The sequence below is a fragment of the Theropithecus gelada genome, chromosome 1 (assembly GCF_003255815.1).
Source record: "Theropithecus gelada isolate Dixy chromosome 1, Tgel_1.0, whole genome shotgun sequence".
NCBI lineage: Eukaryota > Metazoa > Chordata > Mammalia > Primates > Cercopithecidae > Theropithecus > Theropithecus gelada.
In genome coordinates, this window is record NC_037668.1 from 221,295,382 (window position 1) to 221,317,660 (window position 22,279).

General features: G+C 42.4%; 1 protein-coding gene across 6 annotated transcripts in view; it reads left to right on the forward strand.

Annotated features, from left to right (window-relative positions):
* The first annotated feature begins 5,881 nt into the window (after window positions 1–5,881).
* GCSAML (germinal center associated signaling and motility like) overlaps window positions 5,882–22,279 on the forward strand; it is a 63,945-nt gene continuing 47,547 nt past the window's right edge. The window contains exon 1 of one of the 6 annotated variants that reach the window (XM_025399912.1): window positions 5,882–6,055. The gene's annotated coding sequence lies outside the window, so the exon portion shown is untranslated. Of the gene's footprint in view, window positions 6,056–18,726; window positions 18,884–22,279 lie in introns of those variants that run through there. The other 5 variants (XM_025399902.1, XM_025399885.1, XM_025399894.1 and 2 more) reach the window with 5 other exon arrangements.

A 22,279-nucleotide genomic window follows, 5' to 3' on the forward strand; every position in this document is an offset into this window, starting at 1 on the left:
GTGTAATATCATTGTTGTGTGAACATCGTAAGATGTACTTACACAAACCTAGGTGGTATAGCCTATCACACACCTAGAGTATATGGCATAGCCTATTGCTCCTAAACTACAAACCTGTGCAATACGTTACTGTGCTGAATACTGTAGGCAACTGTAACACAATGGTCAGCATTTGTGTATATAACATAGAAAAGGTAGAGTAAAAATATGGTATAAAGATTAAAAAATGGCACACTTGAATAGGGCATTTACCTCAGGTGGTCTGCTAATTTTCATGGTCACATGAAGATTCCACTGAGATATATTTTCCCATAGGTGACAGCCTTGACTATGTGCACCACCCATGAAGGTCCCCTTTGCCTTGCTTTTCCTGACTTGTCAAGTGCATGATGATGTGGCAAGCCAGCGCAAGAGCTGAACTCTGTTCTCTTTCTATTGAGTTCTGCAGCTATTTATTCTGAGTTTGGTACCTAAACTTTGTAGACCCCATTTCTTTGACATTCTTGGTAGAATCAGGTCATCTCATCCCATTGTGCTATCCTTGTGTTACTGTTATGTTTTATGATGCCTAAAGTTATTTTATAGAAGAATAATCTGAGGGTAGACCATAGGCATAGAACCCTTGAGCCTATTGTTTGAGCCAGCCTCACAGAGAGGACAGTTAGTGGTTTTCCCTGGATCAGCATCAATTTGGATAAACATTGCTGTCAGTTACTATGAAACTGGTTACATTTTCTATTCGAGTTTCTTTTTTTTTTTGTCTTAAGAAAACATTTTTAATCAGAGCATGTTTTCTATGGCTTTACACCCACTAGGGTCATAGGCTTTTTTCTGCCTTAAGATATGGCCAATGATTGCATTGGGGCCTAGACATTAGGTGCACAGAATTACATACAAACTGTACTCTAAACACTCTTCATTTTAGGATAAAACTATTGGTACATATATGTTTTTATTATAATTCTTATGCTTATTTTTCTGAATAGCATTACTTCATCAAAAATTATTTGAACCTTTAATGGCCACACTAATGAATGTTGACCAGAGAAACATTGTTCCTTTGAGTGGCATTTTAGGAAAACAAAGATTCCTTGGGTCCAATGGGCAGTATTTTTAGTTGGTAGGCAGAGGACTCCACATGAAATCCTGAATCAAACACTGCTCCACTAAAATATTCTGTGGCTGAAGATGAAAAATTTTACAATCAGAAGCAATAAAAACTAGACACATTTTTTAGTAAATCTTTCCCTTTCTTGTCCTTCGGTTGCCTCCTGGCATGCAGCTCTCCCTCCTGTCTCTTATGATTCTGTTCTCTCTTCTTCTGCCCCACCATTGACTTTTCCTTCTTGCTTTCTGTCCTGAAATTATTTTCCCGTCATAAATTCTCAAATTATTTGTTCCATCTAAAGATCCATCTTTACCATGAGCCAGATATGTGAGCAACTGCAGAATTTAAATCTAGTGCACGAGTTCAGAGTCATACATGAATTAAGAAGTTATAATGAACAATTTTTAAAAACTAGACAAGGAAATCAAATATTAATCAAATGATTTAGAATTCTTTAGGGCACATATGGCCCAGGTTTGCTGGACATATCAACTTGTACACCTGTTAATTGAAACATCAGATGTGAAATCCTGGATGACAAAATGTGATTTGGTCTGACCTGGTGGTCAGCATTGTGCCATACCTTTGGAATTGACAGATAAAGACAGGAAACATGTAGAATTCCTCTTTCCAAAATAAATATTAGGGTCAAAATCATTCATAAAAACAATAAAATTGTTAAACTATGGAAGAATTTGGAGATAGACTATAAAATTTATTGTCAGAACTCAGAGTTAAATAAAACAGGTTTTCCTTAAAAATCAAATTATGTAAAAGTTGTAAAACTTAAAATCTTAATAACAGGAATAATTATATAATAAAAGCTATCATAAATACTCAACAGGAAACAGAAATTTTAATTATTTTGCCATTTGTTTTACTATCAACTCTGATTATTGTGTTTCTTAAAAGAAACAAATATACCATTATGAGGTGATCAGAAGCAGACAAGGAGGTTAGACATTCCCTCATTTATTCACTCAGCAACCCTGCTACAGAACTAAACCTATACCAAGTGCCCTTTCCCCCACTCAGGGAGCTCACAGTCTGAGGATATATGGACAAAAACACTAAAGCAAGTACATATAAAAGAAGAGTAAATGCTATAATAAAGTAAGATGTTGGGAGGGAGGGCAGGGGAGCCATGGCATTCGAGGGACCCAAATGCCTCATTGAGGTGACATTTATGCCATGACCAGGATAACAACAGAAGGCCAGCCCTACACAAGTCTGGGAACAGTATGTCAGGGAGATGCCACTCCTGGTGCAGAGACATGCAGGCAGAGGTGACGTTGGCAGAGGATGTGAGAAAGAGGCCGGTGTGGGCTAGAGGGAGCCTGGGGGAGAGAAGAAAAGAGGGAGGATGACTCTGGGGCCTGGAAGAAGACGGTGATCTGCCTCTCTCTGACAACATTGTCCCCAAACTTAGCACCTTTAAACAACAAATGCTTACTATCTCATGATTTATGTGGACCAGAATCTGGACACTGCTTTGCTGGCTGCCTCCACATGGGGCTCCATGAGGCTGGGGCTGTGTTCTCAGCTGAAGCTGGGCTGTGGGAGGATTGGCTTCCAAGCACACTCACGTGGGTACTGTCCAGGTTCAGTGTGGACTGAGAGCCTGAGTGTCTCCTGGGGCCTGGGCACTCCCTCATTCTCTGTTGTGTAGGCCTCTGCCTAGGGCAGCTCATAACACTGGAGCTTGCTTTCTGAATTTGAGGAATACAGCAGAAAGACAGGGAGATAATTACATATTGACAGAGAAAGACAAAGACACAGGCAGAGAATGAGGGATAAAATACTGGACAGAGTAAGTAGATGAGAGAAATAGACAGAGAGATTGAGAGAGGAAACACAGAAGTGACTAGGAGAAAATGACAGCTTTTTTGATAATAACATAATGAGAATTGCAATAGACTGAACATTTCCCCACCAAAAACTGTGTACGTTGAAATCCTAGCTCCCAGTGTAACAGTGCTAGGAAGTGGGAGGTAATTAGGTTCTGAATCCTCATGAATGTGATTACCGGCTCTATAAAAGAAACCCCAGAGAGCTCCTTACTCCACTATCTGTCAGGTAAAAATACAATGTAAAGTCTACAGTCTTCAACTCAGAAGACAGAGTTCTCACCAGAGCCCAACCACGCTAGCGTTCTGATCTTCAACTTCTGTCCTCCAGAACTGTGAGAAAGAACATTCTGTTGTTGATAAGTGGCTCAGTCTATCTTTGTTATAATAGCCTGACCTAAGACAGAAGTGTTATCCCATTACGTCCGTTGCATTCTGTTGGTCAGAAGTGAGTCACTAACCCCTTAGTATTGTGAGCCTTCCTGTAAGCCTTGCCCACCACATAGGCCAAAATGAAGGACATGGGTCTGATTCTGAATATAATGAGAAGGCACTGAAAGGAGTAATGTCAGAGGATGACACTCTCTGAATTCCATTTCATCTCAAACTCTTACTGATGCAGAATGAAAAATGAGGCTGAGAGGGGAAGCGACTTTCCAATATCACATTGCTGGATACAGGCCTGTTTGAGGTATACTCTATGCTACCTCCCATTCCTTCTTATAGTTCCTTTATCCCTAAGTGTGTGCATTATCTACATGGGATGCCACACTATGAGTTTTACAAGTTTTATCTCATACACACCTGATGAGTTCCCTAGGAAGAAGATGCTGGCATGTTACCCACTGTACGTGTTGAAAGGCCCCTAAACCCACAATAACTTTGCTAGTGTCACAGAACTGTAAGAAAGAGTAGGTTCTTACCCACATCTGTGACCTCACACCTGAGGCCCTGGCTATATTCAGGTCTTTCCAGGGAACTGAGGGCTGTGTTTGCATAATTGCACACAGGTAAAGAGTTAACATGCAGGGATAGTGAGCAGTCAGTGGCCCAGCAGGGCCTTGGGGTAGGTCTTATGGAAGCAAGGAGCCCAGAGGATGAAACTTTGAAAAAGTGATCTTACTTCCTTGGTGACAGACCCCAACAGAACTTAGAATTCTGGTAACCAAGCACCCACATCCTAGAGACAGCCCTGTATCCAGGTGGGAAATGCTTGGTTGGAAATGCTTAAGAGAGCACAATGTGCACCTGCTAGATCCCAACTCTCTTAGGCTCTTGCTTCAGGAAGGCCTAAAGTGAAAATCTTTTCGGAGATGCTGACATTGGCTTATTCCTCACCGTATAAGTCTCTGGAGATTTTGCAGGGGTTGCCCAGAGGTAATATGTTAAGTCTAGGGCGGGCTCCTCCAGCCTAGGTCTCATCAATGCTTTCATTGTCCTTTGCTTTAGAATGTAAGGAAAAATCAGGAACTTAAAATAGGAAAAATTGACCAAAACTACATTTTTGTGAGATTCCCTAAGGTTCGTTGTTGTTGTTATTTTGTTTTAGACAGGACCTCACTCTGTCACCCAGGCTGGAGTTCAGTGGCAGCCTAGATCTTCTGAGATCAAGCAATTGTCTCACCTCAGCCTCCGAAGTAGCTGAGGGACTACAGGTGCACACCATCACACTTGGCTAATATATGTATTTTTTATCTTTAGCAGAGATGAAGTCTCATTATGTTGCTCAGGCTTGTCTTGAACTCCTGAACTCAAGCAATCCTCAATTTTTGATACATAGCTTTGCTAGGTGTAGGATTCTTAGTTGACAAGTTTTTTCTTTTTTTCTGTGAGCACTGGCTAAAGAAAGTTTAAAAAGAAGAAATAGAGAAACTTCAAGTAAGGCAATTAAACGAACAAATTAAGAGCTAAGAAACAACAAAGACTGAGTACTGAGGTTGTAATTATGGCAGCTAATGATAGAATGGATCCAGTCAGAGAGTTTAGGCAGAATCGTACTTGCAGAGAGTAGAAGTCTGAGGGTGAAGGTGTCCTAAATGAGGCCAACTGGAAGACTTGTTTATTACAGAATCAAAGACAATGCATGGGAACACACCATGCCAAACCCAAACAGGTTGAGGTGGTGCTCTGTGCAACGGTATATAGGTTTATGGGAAGAAAAGCTACCATTATAACATCAAGGTTTTTTTTTTTTTTTTTTTTTTTTAATTAAAAGAATCACAAATGTGGCAGTTATAATCAGGGTTAAGGTTAAAGTTAAAGTTGTATTTCAGGTTTGGTTGGTGGGTGTCACAAAGAAAAAGTATGTCTATTGCCAAGAAGTGGGTGTTCTAGTTTGTGAAATAAAACATCCCAATGACTAGAAACAGTAGAGGAGAAAAAGGGATGGGATGGCAAACACAGGTTCCTGGAAATTTATATTAAAATAAGGTTTACAAAGGAGGACAGTGTGCATCTCAGTCATCAGTGCTGCCTGCAATGGAGTATTTCTACCCATGATAAATACACCATAACATGTGAGAGGTGAAAAGCAGCCTACCTTATGCTTCCCACGCCAGATGCCTTGATTTGGGGCTCTGTTCCCAGGGAAAAAGAGCACATCTTTGAAGTAGTTTTGGAGCAGGAGGTATCTTCCAAATTCCAACGAAGTATCTTATATTTCTAGGTGATCCTGAGACCTCTGCAGAAGAAATAAATGAAGGCCATGAAACTTCCTTGAACTAGTGGAAATCCATGAGAAAATCTGACATTATGTTCTATTGTCTTGGAAGGTAGAAATATTGTTTGACTTCTGTTTTGTTAACAAGAAGTGAGGCCAGACCACCCATCTGAACAAGGCTACCTGGGACAATTACCTCACACGTGGAAAACATTGGAGTCCATCTGTTTCCAATCTGCTGTCTTCCAAAAATTAGAGAAGTTCAGTTTTCCCTTTGATATCCTGTTTCTAACAATCCCAGTGCCAGTGCTGTCCTGCTTCCACAAGTGACAGTGACAAATATGAGCCTGAAGGAAGATGAGCTGATGGCATTCCCAGCTTATTATGACTCCTTGGGGGCCTTATCTTACATACATGGATTCAATTCGTAGACTTAGCTGGGTGAGTATCTATTATTCAGCTGCATTAGAAGTGACTACTTAAGACTTAGGTCTTAGGTCCTAAGACTACTTAAGTGGTGAAATGAGGCAGGATTTTCTCCTCATGATTGCCATCTTACTATCACTGAATCATAGCTAAAATCAGAAATTATTCACGAAGAAATAGAAATGTAATACTATGAGGACATATATTTAGAGATTGGTGGAAAGGCCTTCATAATTTTGTGGCGTGCTCTTTGAGCTGGAATTATAGTTGACATTTCATTATATTAGCTATACTAGACTTTATGCATTTATGTAAAGTTTTATTTACTTTTATTATACTGTAAGTTCTGGGACACATGTGCAGAACGTGCAAGTCTGTTACACACGTATACATGTGCCATGGTGGTTTGCTACACCCATTAACCCATCACATACATTAGGTATTTCTCCTAATGCTATCCCTCTCCTAGCCCCCCACTCCCCGAAGGTCCCCGGTGTGTGATGTTCCCCTCCTTGCGTCCATGTGTTCTCATTGTTCAACTCCCACTTATGAGTGAGATTATGTGGTGTTTGGTTTTCTGTTCTTGTGTTAGTTTGCTGATAATGATGGTTTCCAGCTTCATCCATGTTCCTGCAAAGGACATGAACTCATCCTTTTTTATTGCCTAATAATATTCCATGGTGTATATGTGCCACACTTTCTTTATCCAGTCTATTGTTGATGGGCATTTGGGTTAGTTCCAAGTCATTGCAGCAGTGAACACTGCTGCAATAAATGTATGTGTGCATGTGTCTTTATAGTAGCATAATTTATAATCCTTTGGGTATATACCCAGTAATGGGATGCTGGGTCAAATGGTATTTCTGGTTCTAGATCCTTGAGGAATTGCCACACTGTCTTCCACAATGGTTGAACTAATTTACACTCCAACAGTGTAAAAGCATTCCTATTTCTCCACAACCTCTCCAGCATCTGTTGTTTCCTGACTTTTTAATGATCGCCATTCTAACTGGTGTGAGATGGTATGTCATTGTGGTTTTGATTTGCATTTCTCTAATCACCAGTGATGATGAACTTTTTTCACGTTTGATGGCCAAATAAATGTCTTCTTTTGAGAAGTGTCTGTTTATATCCTTCGCCTACTTTTTGATGTTTTTTTTTCTTGTAAATTTGTTTAAGTTCTTTGTAGATTCTGGATATTAGACCTTTGTCAGACGGATAGATTGCAAAAACTTTCTCCCATTCTGTAGGTTGCCTGTTCACTCTGATTATAGTTTCTTTTGCTGTGCCGAAACTCTTGTTTAATTAGATCCCACTTGTCAATTTTGGCTTTTGTTGCCATTGCTTTTGGTGTTTTAGTCATGAAGTCTTTGCCCATGCCTATGTCCTGAATGGTACTGCCTGGATCCTCTTCTGAGGTTTTTATGGTTTTAGGTCTTATGTTTAAGTCTTTAATCCATCTTGAGTTAATTTTTGTTTAAGGTGTAGGGAAGATGTCCAGTTTCAGTTTTCTGCATATGGCTAGCCAGTTTTCCCAACACCATTTATTAAAGAAGGAATCCTTTCCCCATTGCTTGTTTTTGTCAGGTTTGTCAAAGATCAGATGGTTGTATGTGTATGGTCTTATTTCTGAGTTCTCTATTCTGTTCCATTGGTCTATGTGTCTGTTTTGGTACCAGTATCATGCTATTTTGGTTACTGTAGCCTTATAGTATAGTTTGAAGTTGGGTAGTGTGGTACCTCCAGCTTTGTTCTTTTTGTTTAGCAATGTCTTGGCTATTTGGGCTCTATTTTGGTTCCATATGAATTTTAAAATAGTTTCTTCTAATTCTATGAAGAATGCCAATTGTAGTTTAATGGGAATAGCATTGAATTCTTTTATAAATTACTTCGGGCAGTATGGCTATCTTCATGAACTAATTCTTCCCATTCATGAGCATGGAATGTTTCTTCATTTGTTTGTGTCCTTTCTGATTTTTCTGAGCAGTGGTTTGTAGTTCTCCTTGAAGAAGTCCTTCACATCTCTTGTAAATTGTATTCCTAGATATTTTATTCTCTTTGTAGCAATTGTGAATGGGAGTTCACTCATGGTTTGCTGTCTATTATTGGTGTACAGAAATGTGTGTGCGTTTTGTCAATTGATTTTGTATCCTGAGACTTTGCTAAGTTACTTATCAGCTTAAGGAGATTTTGGGCTGAGACAACGGGGTTTTCTAAATACAGAATCATGTCATCTGCAAACAGAGACAATTTGACTTCCTCTCTTCCTATATGAATACCCTTTATTTCTTTCTCTTGCCTGATTGCCCTGGCCAGAACTTCCAATACTACGTTGAATAGGAGTGGTGAGAGAGGGCATTCTTGTCTGTTGCCAGTTTTCAAATACGCTTCCAGATTTTGCCCATTCAGTATGACATTGGCTGTGGGTTTGTCATAAACAGCTCTTACTATTTCGAGGTGCGTTCCATCAGTACCTAGTTTATTGAGAGTCTTTTGCATAAAGGGGTGTTGAATTTTATTGAAGGGCTTTTCTGCATCTATTGAGATAATCATGTGGTTTTTGTCATTGGTTTTGTTTACGTAATTGATTATGTTTATTGATTTGTGTATGTTGAACCAGCCTTGCAAACCAGGGATGAAGCCGACTTGATCGTGGTGGATAAGCTTTTTGATGTGCTGTTGGATTTTGTTTTCCAGTATTTTATTGAGGATTTTTGCATCGATGTTCATGAGGGATACTGGCCTGAAATTTTCTTTTTCTGTTGTGTCTCTGCCAGATTATGGTATCAGGATGACGCTAGACTCACAAAATGAGTTAGGGAGGAGTCCCTCTTTTTCTACCATTTGGAATAGTTTCAGAAGGAATGGTATCAGCTCCTCTTTGTACTTCTGGTAGAATTCGGCTGTGAATCTATCTGGACCTGGGTCTCATTAATTACTGTCTCAATCTGAGAACTTGTTATTGGTCTATTCAGGGATCCAACTTCTAGCTGGTTTAGTCTTGGAAGGATGTATGTGTTCAGGAATTTATCCATTTCTTCTAGATTTTCTAGTTTATTTGCATAGAGGTGTTTATAGTATTCTCTGATGGTAGTTTGTGGGATTTCCGTGGGATCAGTGGTGATATCTCCTTTATCATTTTTATTGTGTCTATTTGATTCTTCTCTCTTTACTTCTTTATTAGTCTGGCTTGTGGTCTATTTTGTTAATCTCTTCAAAAACCAGCTCCTGGATTCATTGATTTTTTGAAGGGTTTTTCGTGTCTCTGTCTCCTTTAGTTCTGCTCTGATCTTAGTTATTTCTTGTTTTCTGCTAGTTTTTGAATTTGTTTGCTGTTGCTTCTCTAGTTATTAATCATGATGTTAGGGTGTCGATTTTAGATCTTTCCTCCTTTCTCCTGTGGGCATTCAGTGCTATAAATTTCCCTCTAAACACTGCTTTAGCTGTGTCCCAGAGATTCTGGTATGTTGTGTCTTTGTTCTAATTGGTTTCAAAGAACTTATTACTTCTGCCCTAATTTCATTATTTACCCAGGAGTCATTCAGGAGCAGGTTGTTCAGTTTTCATGTAGTTTTGTGGCTTTGAGTGAGTTTCTTAATCCTGAGCTCTAATTTGATTGCACTGTGGTCTGAGAGACTGTTATGATTTCTGTTCTATTGCATTTGCTAAGGAGTGTTTTACTTCCAAGCATGTGGTCAATTTTAGAATAAGTGTGATGAGGCGCTGAGAAGAATGTATATACTGCTGATTTGGGGTGGAGAGCTCTGTAGATGTCTATCAGGTCCGCTTGGTCCAGAGCTGAGTTCAAGTCCTGAATATCTTTGTTAATTTTCTGTCTCATTCATCTGTGTAATATTGACAGTGAGGTGTTAAAGTCTCCCCAGTTTATTGTGTGGGAATCTAAGTCTCTTACTATTATGATTGAGTGGGAGTTCAAGTCTCTTTGTAGGTCTTTAAGAACTTGCTTTATGAATCTTGGCGCTTCTATATTGGGTGCATATATATTTAGGATACCTAACTCTTCTTGTTGCATTGATCCCTTTTACCATTATGTAATGCCCTTCTTTGTCTTTTTTGATCTTTGTTGGTTTAAGATATGCTTTATCAGAGACTAGGATTGCAACGTCTGCTTTTTTTTTGCTTTCCATTTGCTTGGTAAATATTCCTCCATCCCTTTATTTTGAGTGTATGTGTGTCTATGCATGTAGATGGGTCTCCTGAATACAGCACACCAATGGGTCTTGACTCTTTATCCAATTTGCCAGTCTGTGTCTTTCAATTGGGGCATTTAGCTCATTCATATTTAAGGTTAATATTGTTATATGTGAATTTGATCCTGTCATTATGATGCTAGCTGGTTATTCTGCCAGCTATTAGCTGAACAGTTTCTTTATAGTGTCGATGGACTTTACAATTTGATATGCTCTTGCAGAGGCTGGTACTGGTTTTTCCTTTCCATGCTTCAGGAGCTCTTATAAGGCAGGCCTGGTGGTGACAAAACCTCTCAGCATTTGCTTGTCTGGAAAGGATTTCATTTCTCCTTTGCTTATGAAGCTTTGTTTGGCTGGATATGAAATTCTAGGTTGAAAATTCTTTCCTTTAAGAATGTTGAATATTGCCCCCCACTCTCTTCTGGCTTGTAGGGTTTCTGCAGAGAGGTCCACTGTTAGTCTGATGAGCTTCCCTTTGTGGGTAACCCGACCTTCCTCTCTGGCTGCCCTTAACATTTTTTCCTCATTTCAACCATGGTGAATCTGATGATTATGTGTCTTGGGGTTGCTCTTCTCGAGGAGTACCTTAATGGTGTTCTCTGTATTTCCTGAATTTGAATGTTGGCCTGTCTTGCTAGGTTGGGGAAATTCTCCTAGATAATAGTCTAAAGAGTGATTTTCAACTTGGTTCCATTCTCCCTGTCACTTTCAGGTACACCAATCAAATGTAGGTTTGGTCTTTTCACGCAATCCCATATTTCTTGGAGGCTTTGTTCATTCCTTTTCATTCTTTTTTCTCTGTCTTCACGATTTCATTACGTTGATCTTCAGTCTCTGATATCCTTCCTTCTACTTGATCGATTTGGCTATTGATACTTGTGTATGCTTCAAGAAGTACTTGTGCTGTGTTTTTCAGCTCCATCAGGTCATTTATGTTCTTTTCTAAACTGGTTATTCTAGTTAGCAATTCCTGTAACCTTTCTTCAAGGTTCTTAGCTTCCTTGCATTGGGTTAGAACATGCTCCTTTAGCTCAGAGGAGTTTGTTATTACCCACCTTCTGAAGCTTACTTCTGTCAATTCATCAAACTCATTCTCTGTCCAGTTTTGTTCCCTTGCTGGTGAGGTGCTGTGATCCTTTGGAGAAGAAAAGGCATTCTGGTTTTTGGAATTTTCAGCCTTTTGTACTGGTTTTTCTTCATCTGTGTGGATTTATCTACCTTTAGTCTTTGACGTCGGTGACCTTCGGATGGGGTTTCTATGTGGACATCCTTTTCGTTGATGTTGATGCTATTCCTTTTTGTTTGTTAGTTTTCCTTCTGACAGTCAGGCTCCTCTGTTGCAGGTCTGCTGGAGTTTGCTGGAGGCCCGCTCCAGACCCTGTTTGCCTCATTATTGCCAGCAGAGGCTGCAAAACAGCAAAGATTGCTGCCTGTTCATTCCTCTGGAAGTGTCATCCAAGAGAAGCACCCACCAGATGCCAGAACGGGCTCTCCTGTATGAGGTGTTTGTCAACCCCTGCTGGGAGGTGTCTCCCAGTCAGAAGGCATGGGGGTCAGGGACCCACTTGAGGAGACAGTTTGTTCCTTAGCAGAGCTTGAGCACTGTGTTGGGAGATCCATTGCACTCTTCGGAGCTGGCAGGCAGAAAGGTTTAAGTCTGCTGAAGCTGTGCCCACAGTCACCCCTTCCCCCAGGTGCTCTGTCCCAAGGAGATGGGAGTTTTATCTATAAGCCCCTGACTGGGGCTGTTGCCTTTCTTTCAGAAATGCCCTGCCCAGAGAGGAGCAATCTTGAGAGGCAATCTGGCTACAGTGGCTTTGCCGAGCTGTGGTGGACTCTGCTCAGTTCAAATTTCCTGGTGGTTTTAACACTGTGAGAGGAAAGCCGCCTACCCAAGCTTCCGTAATGGCAGACACCCCTCCCCCAACCAAGCTCAAGCGTCCCAGGTCACCTTCAGACTGCTGTACTGGCAGTTGAGAATTTCAAGCCAGTGTTAGCTTGCTGGGTTCCATGGGGGTGGGATCCACTGAGCTAGACCACTTGGCTTCCTGGCTTCAGCCCCCTTTCCAGGGCAGTGAACAGTTCTGTCTCACTGGCATCCCAGGTGCCACTGGAGTACAAAAATAACCTCCTGCAGCTAGCTTGGTGTCTGCCCAAATGGCCACCCAGTTTTGTGCTTGAAACCCAGGGCCCTGGTGGCACAGGCACCCGAGGGAATCTCCTGGTCTGCGGGTTGCAGAGACAGTAGGAAAAGCGTAGTACCTGGGGCTGCAGTGCACCATCCCTCAGGGCACAGTCTCTTGCGGCTTCCCTTGGCTAGGAGAGGGATTTCCCTGACCCATTGCGCTTCCTGGGTGAGGCAATGCTCCACCCTCTTTCTGCTCACACTCCGTGGGCTGCACCCACTTTCTAACCAGTCCCAATGAGATTAGCTGGGTACCTCAGTTGGAAATGCAGAAATCACCCGCCTTCTGTGTTGATGTCGATGGGAGCTGCAGACCAAAACTGTTCCTATTCGGCCAACTTGCCAGTGACCACACCCGCCCACTTTTTTTTTTTTTTTAATGGAATCTCACTCTGTGGCCAGGCTGGAGTGCAGTGGTGTGATCTCGGCTTACTGCAACCTCCACCTCTCGGGTTCAAGCCATTCTCCTGTCTCAGCCTCCCAAGTAGCTGGGATTACAGGTGCATGCCACCATGCCCAGCTAATTTTTGTAGTTTTAGTAGGGACACGGTTTCACCATGTTGGCCAGGATGGTCTTGATCTCTTGACCTCTTGATCCGCCCACCTTGGCCTCCCAAAGTGCTGGGATTACAGGCATGAGCCACCACTCCCAGCCTGGATATCTCCTTTTAAGAATTGTCTATTCATGTCTTTAGCCCACTTTTTTTCTCTCTCACTGGTTTGAGTGCTTTGTAGATTTTAGATATTAGTCCTTTGTCAGATGTGTTGTATATTGTGAAGACTCTCTCTCTCCTACTCTGTCAGTTGTTTGTTAACTCTATTTCTTTTGCTGTGCAGAAGCTTTTTAGTTTACTTAAGTGCCATCTAGTTATCTTTGTTTTTGTTCCATTTGCTTTTAGGTTCTTGGTCATGAAGTCTTTGCCTAAGCCAATGGGTTTTCCAGTGTTACCTTGTAGAATCTTTATGGTTTCAGGTCTTAGATTTAAGTCTTTGATCCATCTTGAGTTTTTTTTTTTTAATAAAGTGAGAGATGAGGATCCAGTTTCATTCTACATGTGACTTGCCAATTATCCCAGCACTATTTGTTGAATAGGGTGTCCTTTCTCACTTTATGTTTTGTTTGCGTTGTCAAAGATCAATTGGCTGTAAGTATTTGGCTTTATTTATGGGTTCTCTATTTTGTTCCATTGGTCTATGTCCCTATTTTTTATACCAGTATCATACTATTTTGGTGACTACTGCCTTATAGTATAGTTTGAAGTCAGGTAACATAATGCCTCCAGATTTGTTCTTTTTGCTTTGTCTTGCTTTGGCTATGTGGGCTTTTTTTTGGTTCCATATAAATTTTAGGACTGTTTTTTCTAGTTCTGTGAAGAGAGAAGGTGGTATTTTGATGGGAATTGCATTGAACTTGTAGATTGCTTTTGGCAATATGGTCATTTTCACGATATTGATTCTATCCATCCATGAGTATGGGATGTGTTTCCATTTGTTTGTGTCAACGTCATTATTTTTAAAATGCTGCCATTTGACTATCTCAGAACCAGAATATGTGGACTATGAACCACATGAAAGCTAAGGAGCCACCAGACAAGGCAGCCAGATAATGAGGTAAGTAATGAGAGCATGGAAAATGAATAAAAGCCTTTCAAATCTCTGACAAAGTAACTGAAGACAAGGACTTTTCCCTGTGTGAAGTTTGTGGTTGACACATTGTGGCACTGCAACAGTAATTTTAATTTTTAATATGCAAGAATATATTTAGAAATACAGTTTAAAATGTTTAAGAAAAATGAATGGTAACTGATTAATATATAATAACTCTGTACCTTGATGAGGTCCTTGTAGGTCCAACAGCTTCCTGTGTTAATAGACGTAGTGTATTATTCCATTCTCACACTGCTAGAAAGAACTACCTGAGACAGGCCAATTTATGAAGAGGTTTAATTGACTCCCAGTTCTACAGGCTGAACAGGAATCATGACTAAGAGGCCTTAGGAAACTTACAATCATGGTGGAAGGCAAAGGGGAAGCAAGCACTCTTAACACGATGGAGCAGGAGCAGAGGGAGGTGCCACACACTTTTAAAGAACCAGATCTTATGAGAACTCATTCACTATCATGAGAACAGCAAGGAAGCAATCTGCCCCCATGATCCAGTCACCTCTCACTAGGCCCCTTGTCCAATTCAACACGAGATTTAGGTGGCGACACAAATCCAAGCTGTATCACTTAGCAGTGATCAGACTCAGGAAGCACATTTATTATACTGACCACACCTACACATAGTTAGCTGATAAGACTGCTATCTGTTGGTTGAGGGGGGAGGAGACCCAAAGAAGGACCAGAATATTGTCATTTAGGGTATGATGTTTAGGCTATTAGGTGGACAGCAAAAGTGGCAGAGGAGGGTAGGGTGGTACAATGAGTGATAGACGATCCGATGTGAATCGAAGGCCTGAAAACTACAAGAACAGGTGTGTTTTGCCACCTACAGTAAGAACACTCATGTCAGTAAGGCAGGACCACTCCTTCTTGTGTATTTCTGAAAACACATACAGGAATTCCTAATCTCTCATTCCCTCTTTTCTAAATGTCATAAGACAATTTGTAGTCCTGTGTTGACATTATGGATTTTGGTTTAGAGTTTAGACATTTAAAAGATACTGGACCCTAGGTCTGTGACAGTGCAGTTAGTGAACACAGGTGATGAGTATCAAACAACTTGAGTAAATGATTCCTTGTGTCCATGTTACAACTTTCAAGTTCCAATTCATGCTGACTTAGTTTAGTTCTAGATGTGTATTCTCATGATGATATCTGCAGATACAACATGCTCATAATAGATTCAGTTTTTAAACTGTCCCTTAAACTGGTTTCTCTATATCTTTCATGTTGATTGTTTTTTTAAAAAACTCCAGATCTAATTGCACTTTATATATGGCTAGAGATCAGACAGTAACCCTTTTCTGAGTTTAAGGTCTACAATCCTTTCAGATTAGACCTCAAATGGACACATCCTGTACCTGTACAGCAGAGCTCTGGAAAACCAGAGGGATGTAATTGTAACCCTCTGTTTACACTGCATCCTTACTTCTTCAGCAGCTGAGTCAAGCCAAAACCAGTGATAGTAGAAAATTATATTCGTATAGCCAACATTTAATTGTTGACATATAGAAAATACCTTTTTTCAGTTAATTTCTTAATTATAGGTGAGATCTATGTTCCCAGCCCAAATACTCGATGGGTGTCTATTTAATAATGTGAACATTTAGTTTGCTTTCACTGAAGGAGTGCAGGTCATAAGACACACTACCAAAATAAACCTCTACAATGATCCTGATTATTCTGTTTAACTGATCTCTGGGCACTGTATAATATTGACTGGAAAGGCACAAAAGAACATTCCTTGCTTTTCTGCTCTTTTGTGAGTGGACATGGCAAGGAAGAAAATCCTTTCACCTTTGCACAATCAAAGCTGTTCTTTTGGATAATGTTAGACTAATCACTGAGTAAGAAGACTGGACCAAATCTTTAACAATTCAGAGGAAAATGAATTTAGGGCTCCCTTATTCTCAAGGGCCCCCAGGCTATTTTCCCCAAAATGTACAGGTATTATGGGTAACTTATTACTAGGTGTCTTGTCTCTTTCCTGTCTAAACCTGCAGTTCACATTGCAAGGCTGGCACAGAGTGTGAGACAATACTCTTTATGCAGTGGATTTTAAATCATTGGAACACAGAAGTGTAAAATGTGGAAACGTGAGAGCTGATCATATTAATTGAAGCTATTGTTCCACAAATTTTAGGAGATTGTATCCAGTAGCAGAGAAATTGGTTCGTTAGTAGATTCTGACAAAACGTTGGTTTTTATATTATTTACTTTTTTCTGAAAAGAACAAAAAGTTTAAAAAATTTTTATTTTTAAAAGTCTATCCAGTTAACTTGCTTGACTAGATCAGAGTGCTGAGAAAAAAGTTTTAGCTTCCTTCTCTTCACAAATATCTTTACTTAACGTCTTGCCCTTCAGTGCTAGATAATCAGCAGACAAGAGAGACTTGCTAAAAACTGTGGGTGGTGGAATGGATCCTCAGTACTGAGTACAGAACAACACGTGCCATTTTCTAATCATTGTGTGTGCGGAATTGGTGGGTTCTTGGTCTCACTGACTTCAAGAATGAAGCCGCGGACACTCGCGGTGAGTGTGTTGCAGTTCTTAAAGATGGTGTGTCCAGAGTTTGTTCCTTCAGACGTTCAGATGTGTCTGGAGTTTTTTCCTTCTGGTGGGTTCATGGTCTCCCTGTCAGGAGTGAAGCTGCAGACCTCTGTGATGTTACAGCTCTTAAAGGCAGCGAGTCTGGAGTTGTTCATTCTTCCCGGTGGGTTCATGGTGTCATGGCTTCAGGAGTGAAGCTACAGGCCTTCCCGGTGGGTGTTACAGCTCATAAAGGCAGCATGGACCCAAAAAGTGAGCAGCAGCAAGATTTATTGCAAAGAGCAAAAGAACAAAGCTTCCAACGTGTGGAAGGGGACCCCAGCTGGTTGCCACTCCTGCCTGGGGCAGCCTGCTTTTATTCCCTTATCTGACCCCATCCACATCCTGCTGATCGGTCCATTTTACAGAGTGCTGATTGGTGCATTTACAATCCTTGAACTAGACACTGCTAGACAGAAAAATTCTTAGTCCCTACTAGGTTAGCTAGACACAGAGTTAGCTAGATACAGAGTACCAATTGGTGTATTTATAAACCTTGAGCTAGACACAGAGTACTGATTGGTGTATTTACAAACCCTGAGCTAGACACAGAGTGCTGATTGGTGTATTTACAAACCCTGAGCTAGACACAGAGTACTGATTGGTGTATTTACAAACCCTGAGCTAGACACAGAGTGCTGATTGGTGTATTTAGGATCCTCTAGCTAGACATAAAAGTTCTCCAAGTCCCCATCAGATTAGCTAGATACAGAGTGCTGATTGGTGCACATACAATCCTCTTGCTAGATACAAAACTTCTCCAAGTCCCCATCAGGCTCAGGAGCCCAGCTGGCTTCACCTAGTGGATCCTGCAGGGGGCTGCAGGCAGAGCCACCCGCCACTCCCGAGGCGGGCCTGCACTCCTCGGCCCTTGGGCGGTCGATGGGACTGGGCGCCAGGGAGCAGGGGGCGGCGCCCGTCGGGGAGGCTCCGGCGGGATGGGAGCCCACCTCAGGCGGGGAGGTCAGACATGGCGGGCTGCGGGTCCCGACCCCTGCTCCGCAGGGAAGCGGCTGAGGCTCCGTGAGAATTCGACCACAGCGCCGGCGGGCAGGCACTGCTGGGGTACCCCGCGTACCCTCTGCAGCTGCTGGCCCGGGTGCTAAGCCCCTCACTGCCCTGGGCCGGTGGCGCCGGCCGGCCGCTCCGTGTGCGGCCCGCAGAACCCGCCAGAACTCACACCGGCCCGCAAGCGCCGCGCGCAGCCCCGGTTCCCGCCCGCGCCTCTTCCTCCACACTTCCCCGCAAGCAGAGGGAGGCGGCTCCGGCCTCAGCCGGCCCACAGAGAGGCTCCCACGGTGCCGCGGCGGGCTGAAGGGCTCCTCAAGCGCCGCCAGCGTGGAGGCCGCGGAGGCGCTGAGAGTGAGGGCTGCTAGCACATTGTCACCTCTCAACTGCGCCCGCGAACCTCTCTAAACAGGCAAATGAGACCACGGGTGATGGAGGGTCAGTGAGAGCTCGCGGGGAGACGCCATTCTGCTGGGGTTCTGGAGAGGCCAAAGCTGAAGACGGTCCTGTTTGCGGTCGGCAGGGCCTTTTACTTTCTGGCCATTACTGGCAACTGCACCAACCTCCTCCTCTCGCTGGTGGCGCCTCCACTAAACACTCCCACTTCCTCCGCGACCAGGCCCTCCTCCACCTCCTGCCACTGCACTCGCAGCTTCCCCCAGGTGCTGGTTAACCTCGGGGGGCTCAAGCAAATCCATGGCCCGCGGGGTGAGAGGTGCGGCCCTCTGAAGCCTCTGGCTCGGGGTCTGGCCTGGCCGCGCCGGCTCCGAGGGCTGCTGTTTCGCCCTGAGGTCGCCGCGTACACGTACCTGGGGCGGTGCGGTCACCGCCGCTGCAGCCACTTCGTGTGTGTGACGCCGGCCAACACTGCATTTCCGCGTAGACCGGCCAAGTGGAAGGCCTGGCTTTCCCCGGCCACCCTCGCGGTCCTACCGCGCCTCTCGCGCGACTTGGTCTGGGCCCCTCGGGGTCGGCACACTGCTGCGCATGCGGTCTCAGCGCCCGGCCTTTCCGCGCGGCTGCCGCTCTTTCCACAGCACCGCAGTCTGCACGAGCGCCGCACCCGCTTCAGCTGCTTGTCACCGCCGCTCAATTCCCTCATCCACACGCCGAGAAGACTAGAAAGGCGCCCTGGGGAAGGCTCGCGGGAAAGTCCGTAGCCACTGGACGCGGGAGGACATGGAGGTAGGCGGGAGCACTCACCGGTGATTCCGTGTCGTCCGCGAAGCGTTTTCTCTTCAGGAAAACACTGCACAATGGCATCCATTAATAAAACGGTGGGGAACGGGCGCCGCGGTGCTCGCCTGCAATCCCAGCGCTTTGGGAGGCCAAAGCGGGCGGGTTGCTTGAGCTCGACAGTTCCATAGCAGCCTGGGCAACACGGCGAGACCCCATGCTACCAGAAATTTTAAAAATTAGCCAGGCGTAGTGGCGCCTGCCTTTAGTACTAGTTACTTGGGAGGCTGAAGCGGGAGGATCGCTTGAGCCCAGGAGTTTGAGGCTTCAGTAAGCTCTAATCACACCACTGCACTCCAGCCTGGGCAACTGAGCAAAACGCTATCTCTGAAAAAAGAAAAAAGTGGCAGGGATGTGAATGTAAATGGAGCAAGGCGTTCTCTCTTTCAGGGGTCTCAGACTTTGTGTCTTTGCTTGCAGGTGGACTGACTCTCCCATGTCCTTCAAAGTTAATTGCAAAAGAGTTCATTGCAAGAGATGATGTGCTGGTGGAAAGAGAGATGCTGCTTCCTCTTTCCTTAGTAGGGTTTTACAGGCAGATAATGACTGCTTTGCAGCTCACTTGTGACTGATTCCACTGAGCGGTAATGTCAATATTAGATCAGATACAAGAGTAAGGAGACAGCATGGCAGAAACGCACGTGTGTGTCTGTGGGGAGTGTTTTCTGGGGTACACTTTTTACTTCCTACGGGCCCTTTTGTTCTGAATTTTCCAGACCGCTGTGCAGATGACACAGTTACTTCCTCAGGCTGTTGCCTGTCCCTTCAGGCCCTAAGTAGGTAACATGTACCTGCCTAAGAGCAGTGTTTCCTTTACATTTCAGGTTATATGCCACTTACAACATCAATTTAAAGAATGTGGCAAACATTTGTTATTCTAGGTTAGCATAAAATGGATTAGAAAATTTCACAGAGGACTATGCATGGTAGTGAGTCAGTTGTGTGTATGTGTGTGTGTGAAATTTGTTTCTTACACCGACAGAAAAGTTTGAAAGTCACTACTTTAGAGCTTTAGAGAGTTTCTGTTGGAACAAAGTTCCAAGCAACCCATACGTCTGTACAAGAGGAAAATCGAGGAATATCACTTTAAGGAAACATAGGGTTGTGTGTAGCAAGATACGGATTCGAAGAGTGTGTAGAGCAAGGAAATCACAGCTGCTTAGTATGGGAGGGTTTGCCAGGATAAATGATGATGATATGTTGACAGTGATAATGTTAATCATGCTAATTATGATAAAAATGAAACTATTTTTTCAACTCATGCATTTTCACCTTTTGACAGTCATGAAGTAGGAACATTTTAAGATTTAGTGGCAAGTCATAGTTTTTACTTCATATTTCCCTTTAAAATTTACACTAAAAAACAAAGGTGAGCTTCTCTGATTACTCTAAAAATAAATGAAATTGCAACTATTTCCATGAACTACTTATGCTTAGTTCCTGTAATGGCTAGTTTTGTGTCAACGTGACTAGATTGTAGTACCCAGATATTTGGTCAAATACCGGTCTGAGTGTGGCTGTGAAAGTATTTTTTTCAGATGACATTAACATTTAGATCAGTAGACTTTGAGTAAAGTAGATTACCCTCCATGATGTGGATGGGCCTGATCCAATTCAGTTGAAGGCCTTAAGAGAAAACAGACTGAGGTCCTACAAGGAAGGAGGAGTTCTTACATCTGCTTTCAAGCTACAGCTGTAACACCAACTTTTCTTGGAGTCTCCAGCCTGTCCTGAAGAGTTCTGATTTGCCAACTCCCACAGTTGAGTTAGCCGGTTTCTTCAAATAAGTACCCTCACCTCTTCACACACACACACACACCCCCACCCACCCACCCACCCACCCACACACACACACACACACCCCCACACCCCTTCTGTTGATTCTCTTTCTCTGGAGAGCCCTGACTAACGCAGTTGTACTACAAACTTCCCAGAAGTTACAGAAAACAAAGCACATCTTGATCAAATTTGGATGTTTTTGCCTTTTTTTAAAGCCCCTAAACTCTTTAGGTTAATGCATAGTTTTCAAATTTCGTTTCTCATGTTCAAATATGTTTGTTCAAGCAGGACAATCTTTCCTTATATTTTCAGTTCAGATTTCCTCATTGGATTATTAGAGGTTAAAAAAATTATGGACATTGCAAAAGGAAAAGGGGAAACCAACTTACATCTATACTACTTTATCTTCTGATTTTTGAAAGGGAAAAGAAGTTTGTTGCAATCTTTCTTTTTCTGTGTTTCTTATTAAGCCTCTGAATTTTTCACTACTTTGTCTTATAGTTTTAGTATGTTTAACCTGGTGTGTACTAGACATTGCCTCTCGCACTACACCACATGCATTTAGTGTGGGCCTATATAAACTTAGTCAAGCAACCGTGTTAGAAAAAAAATTTTATTCTGTGGTGAAATAAATGTTTTAGATTTTGTTTTTTATTATTATTATTATTATTATTTTATTTTTATTTTTTTTTTTGAGACGGAGTCTTGCTCTGTCACCCAGGCTGGAGTGCAGTGGCACGATCTTGGCTCACTACAAGCTCCACCTCCTGGGTTCACGCCATTCTCCTGCCTCAGCCTCCCGAGTAGCTGGGACTACAGGCGCTCGCCACCTCACCCGGCTAGTTTTTTGTACTTTTTAGTAGAGACGGGGTTTAACCGTGTTAGCCAGGATGGTCTTGATCTCCTGACCTTGTGATCCGCCCGTCTCGGCCTCCCAAAGTGCTGGGATTACAGGCTTGAGCCACCGCGCCCGGCCAATGTTTTAGATTTTGAATTTATATTCTTGCTTTTTTTTTTTTTTTTTTTGCAAGGAGAAAATCCTATAGGCACCTTTCTAACCATCCACCCAACTAGGAATTGGGAATCCAAAAAAATTAAGAATTCACTCAATTTTTATATACCTGTAGTATTAATTACAGGTATTAATTGATGAGACTGTTACAAGGTTGTAAGCATTTTCAACACTAAGAAAAACATAAATTATAACTTTTAATGAGAATTTTTTCTGAGTGCTCTAACAAATACAGCTTCACATAGCTAATAGTCTAGTTTTAGAAAATATATGAAATCGTCTGTATTGTATGAAAAAATGTTTATCATTTTTAGTAAATAAATGTAGAGATTACTACAAGATATGGAATAAGAATGAGTAGCTGAATATTTCAATAGTTCTATGTAGCCATTCTCTAAGCACACTTCTTTGCTCTCTAAACAAAAGGAAATCATTAAACACATCTTCCTACTCAAAGGCTTTTGTGTGGACAGTCTTCTCAAGGTTTGCTATTAAATACGATTAAACTGTGGATATGGTTCCAAACAGAATCATTTTATTCCATATAACTTCAC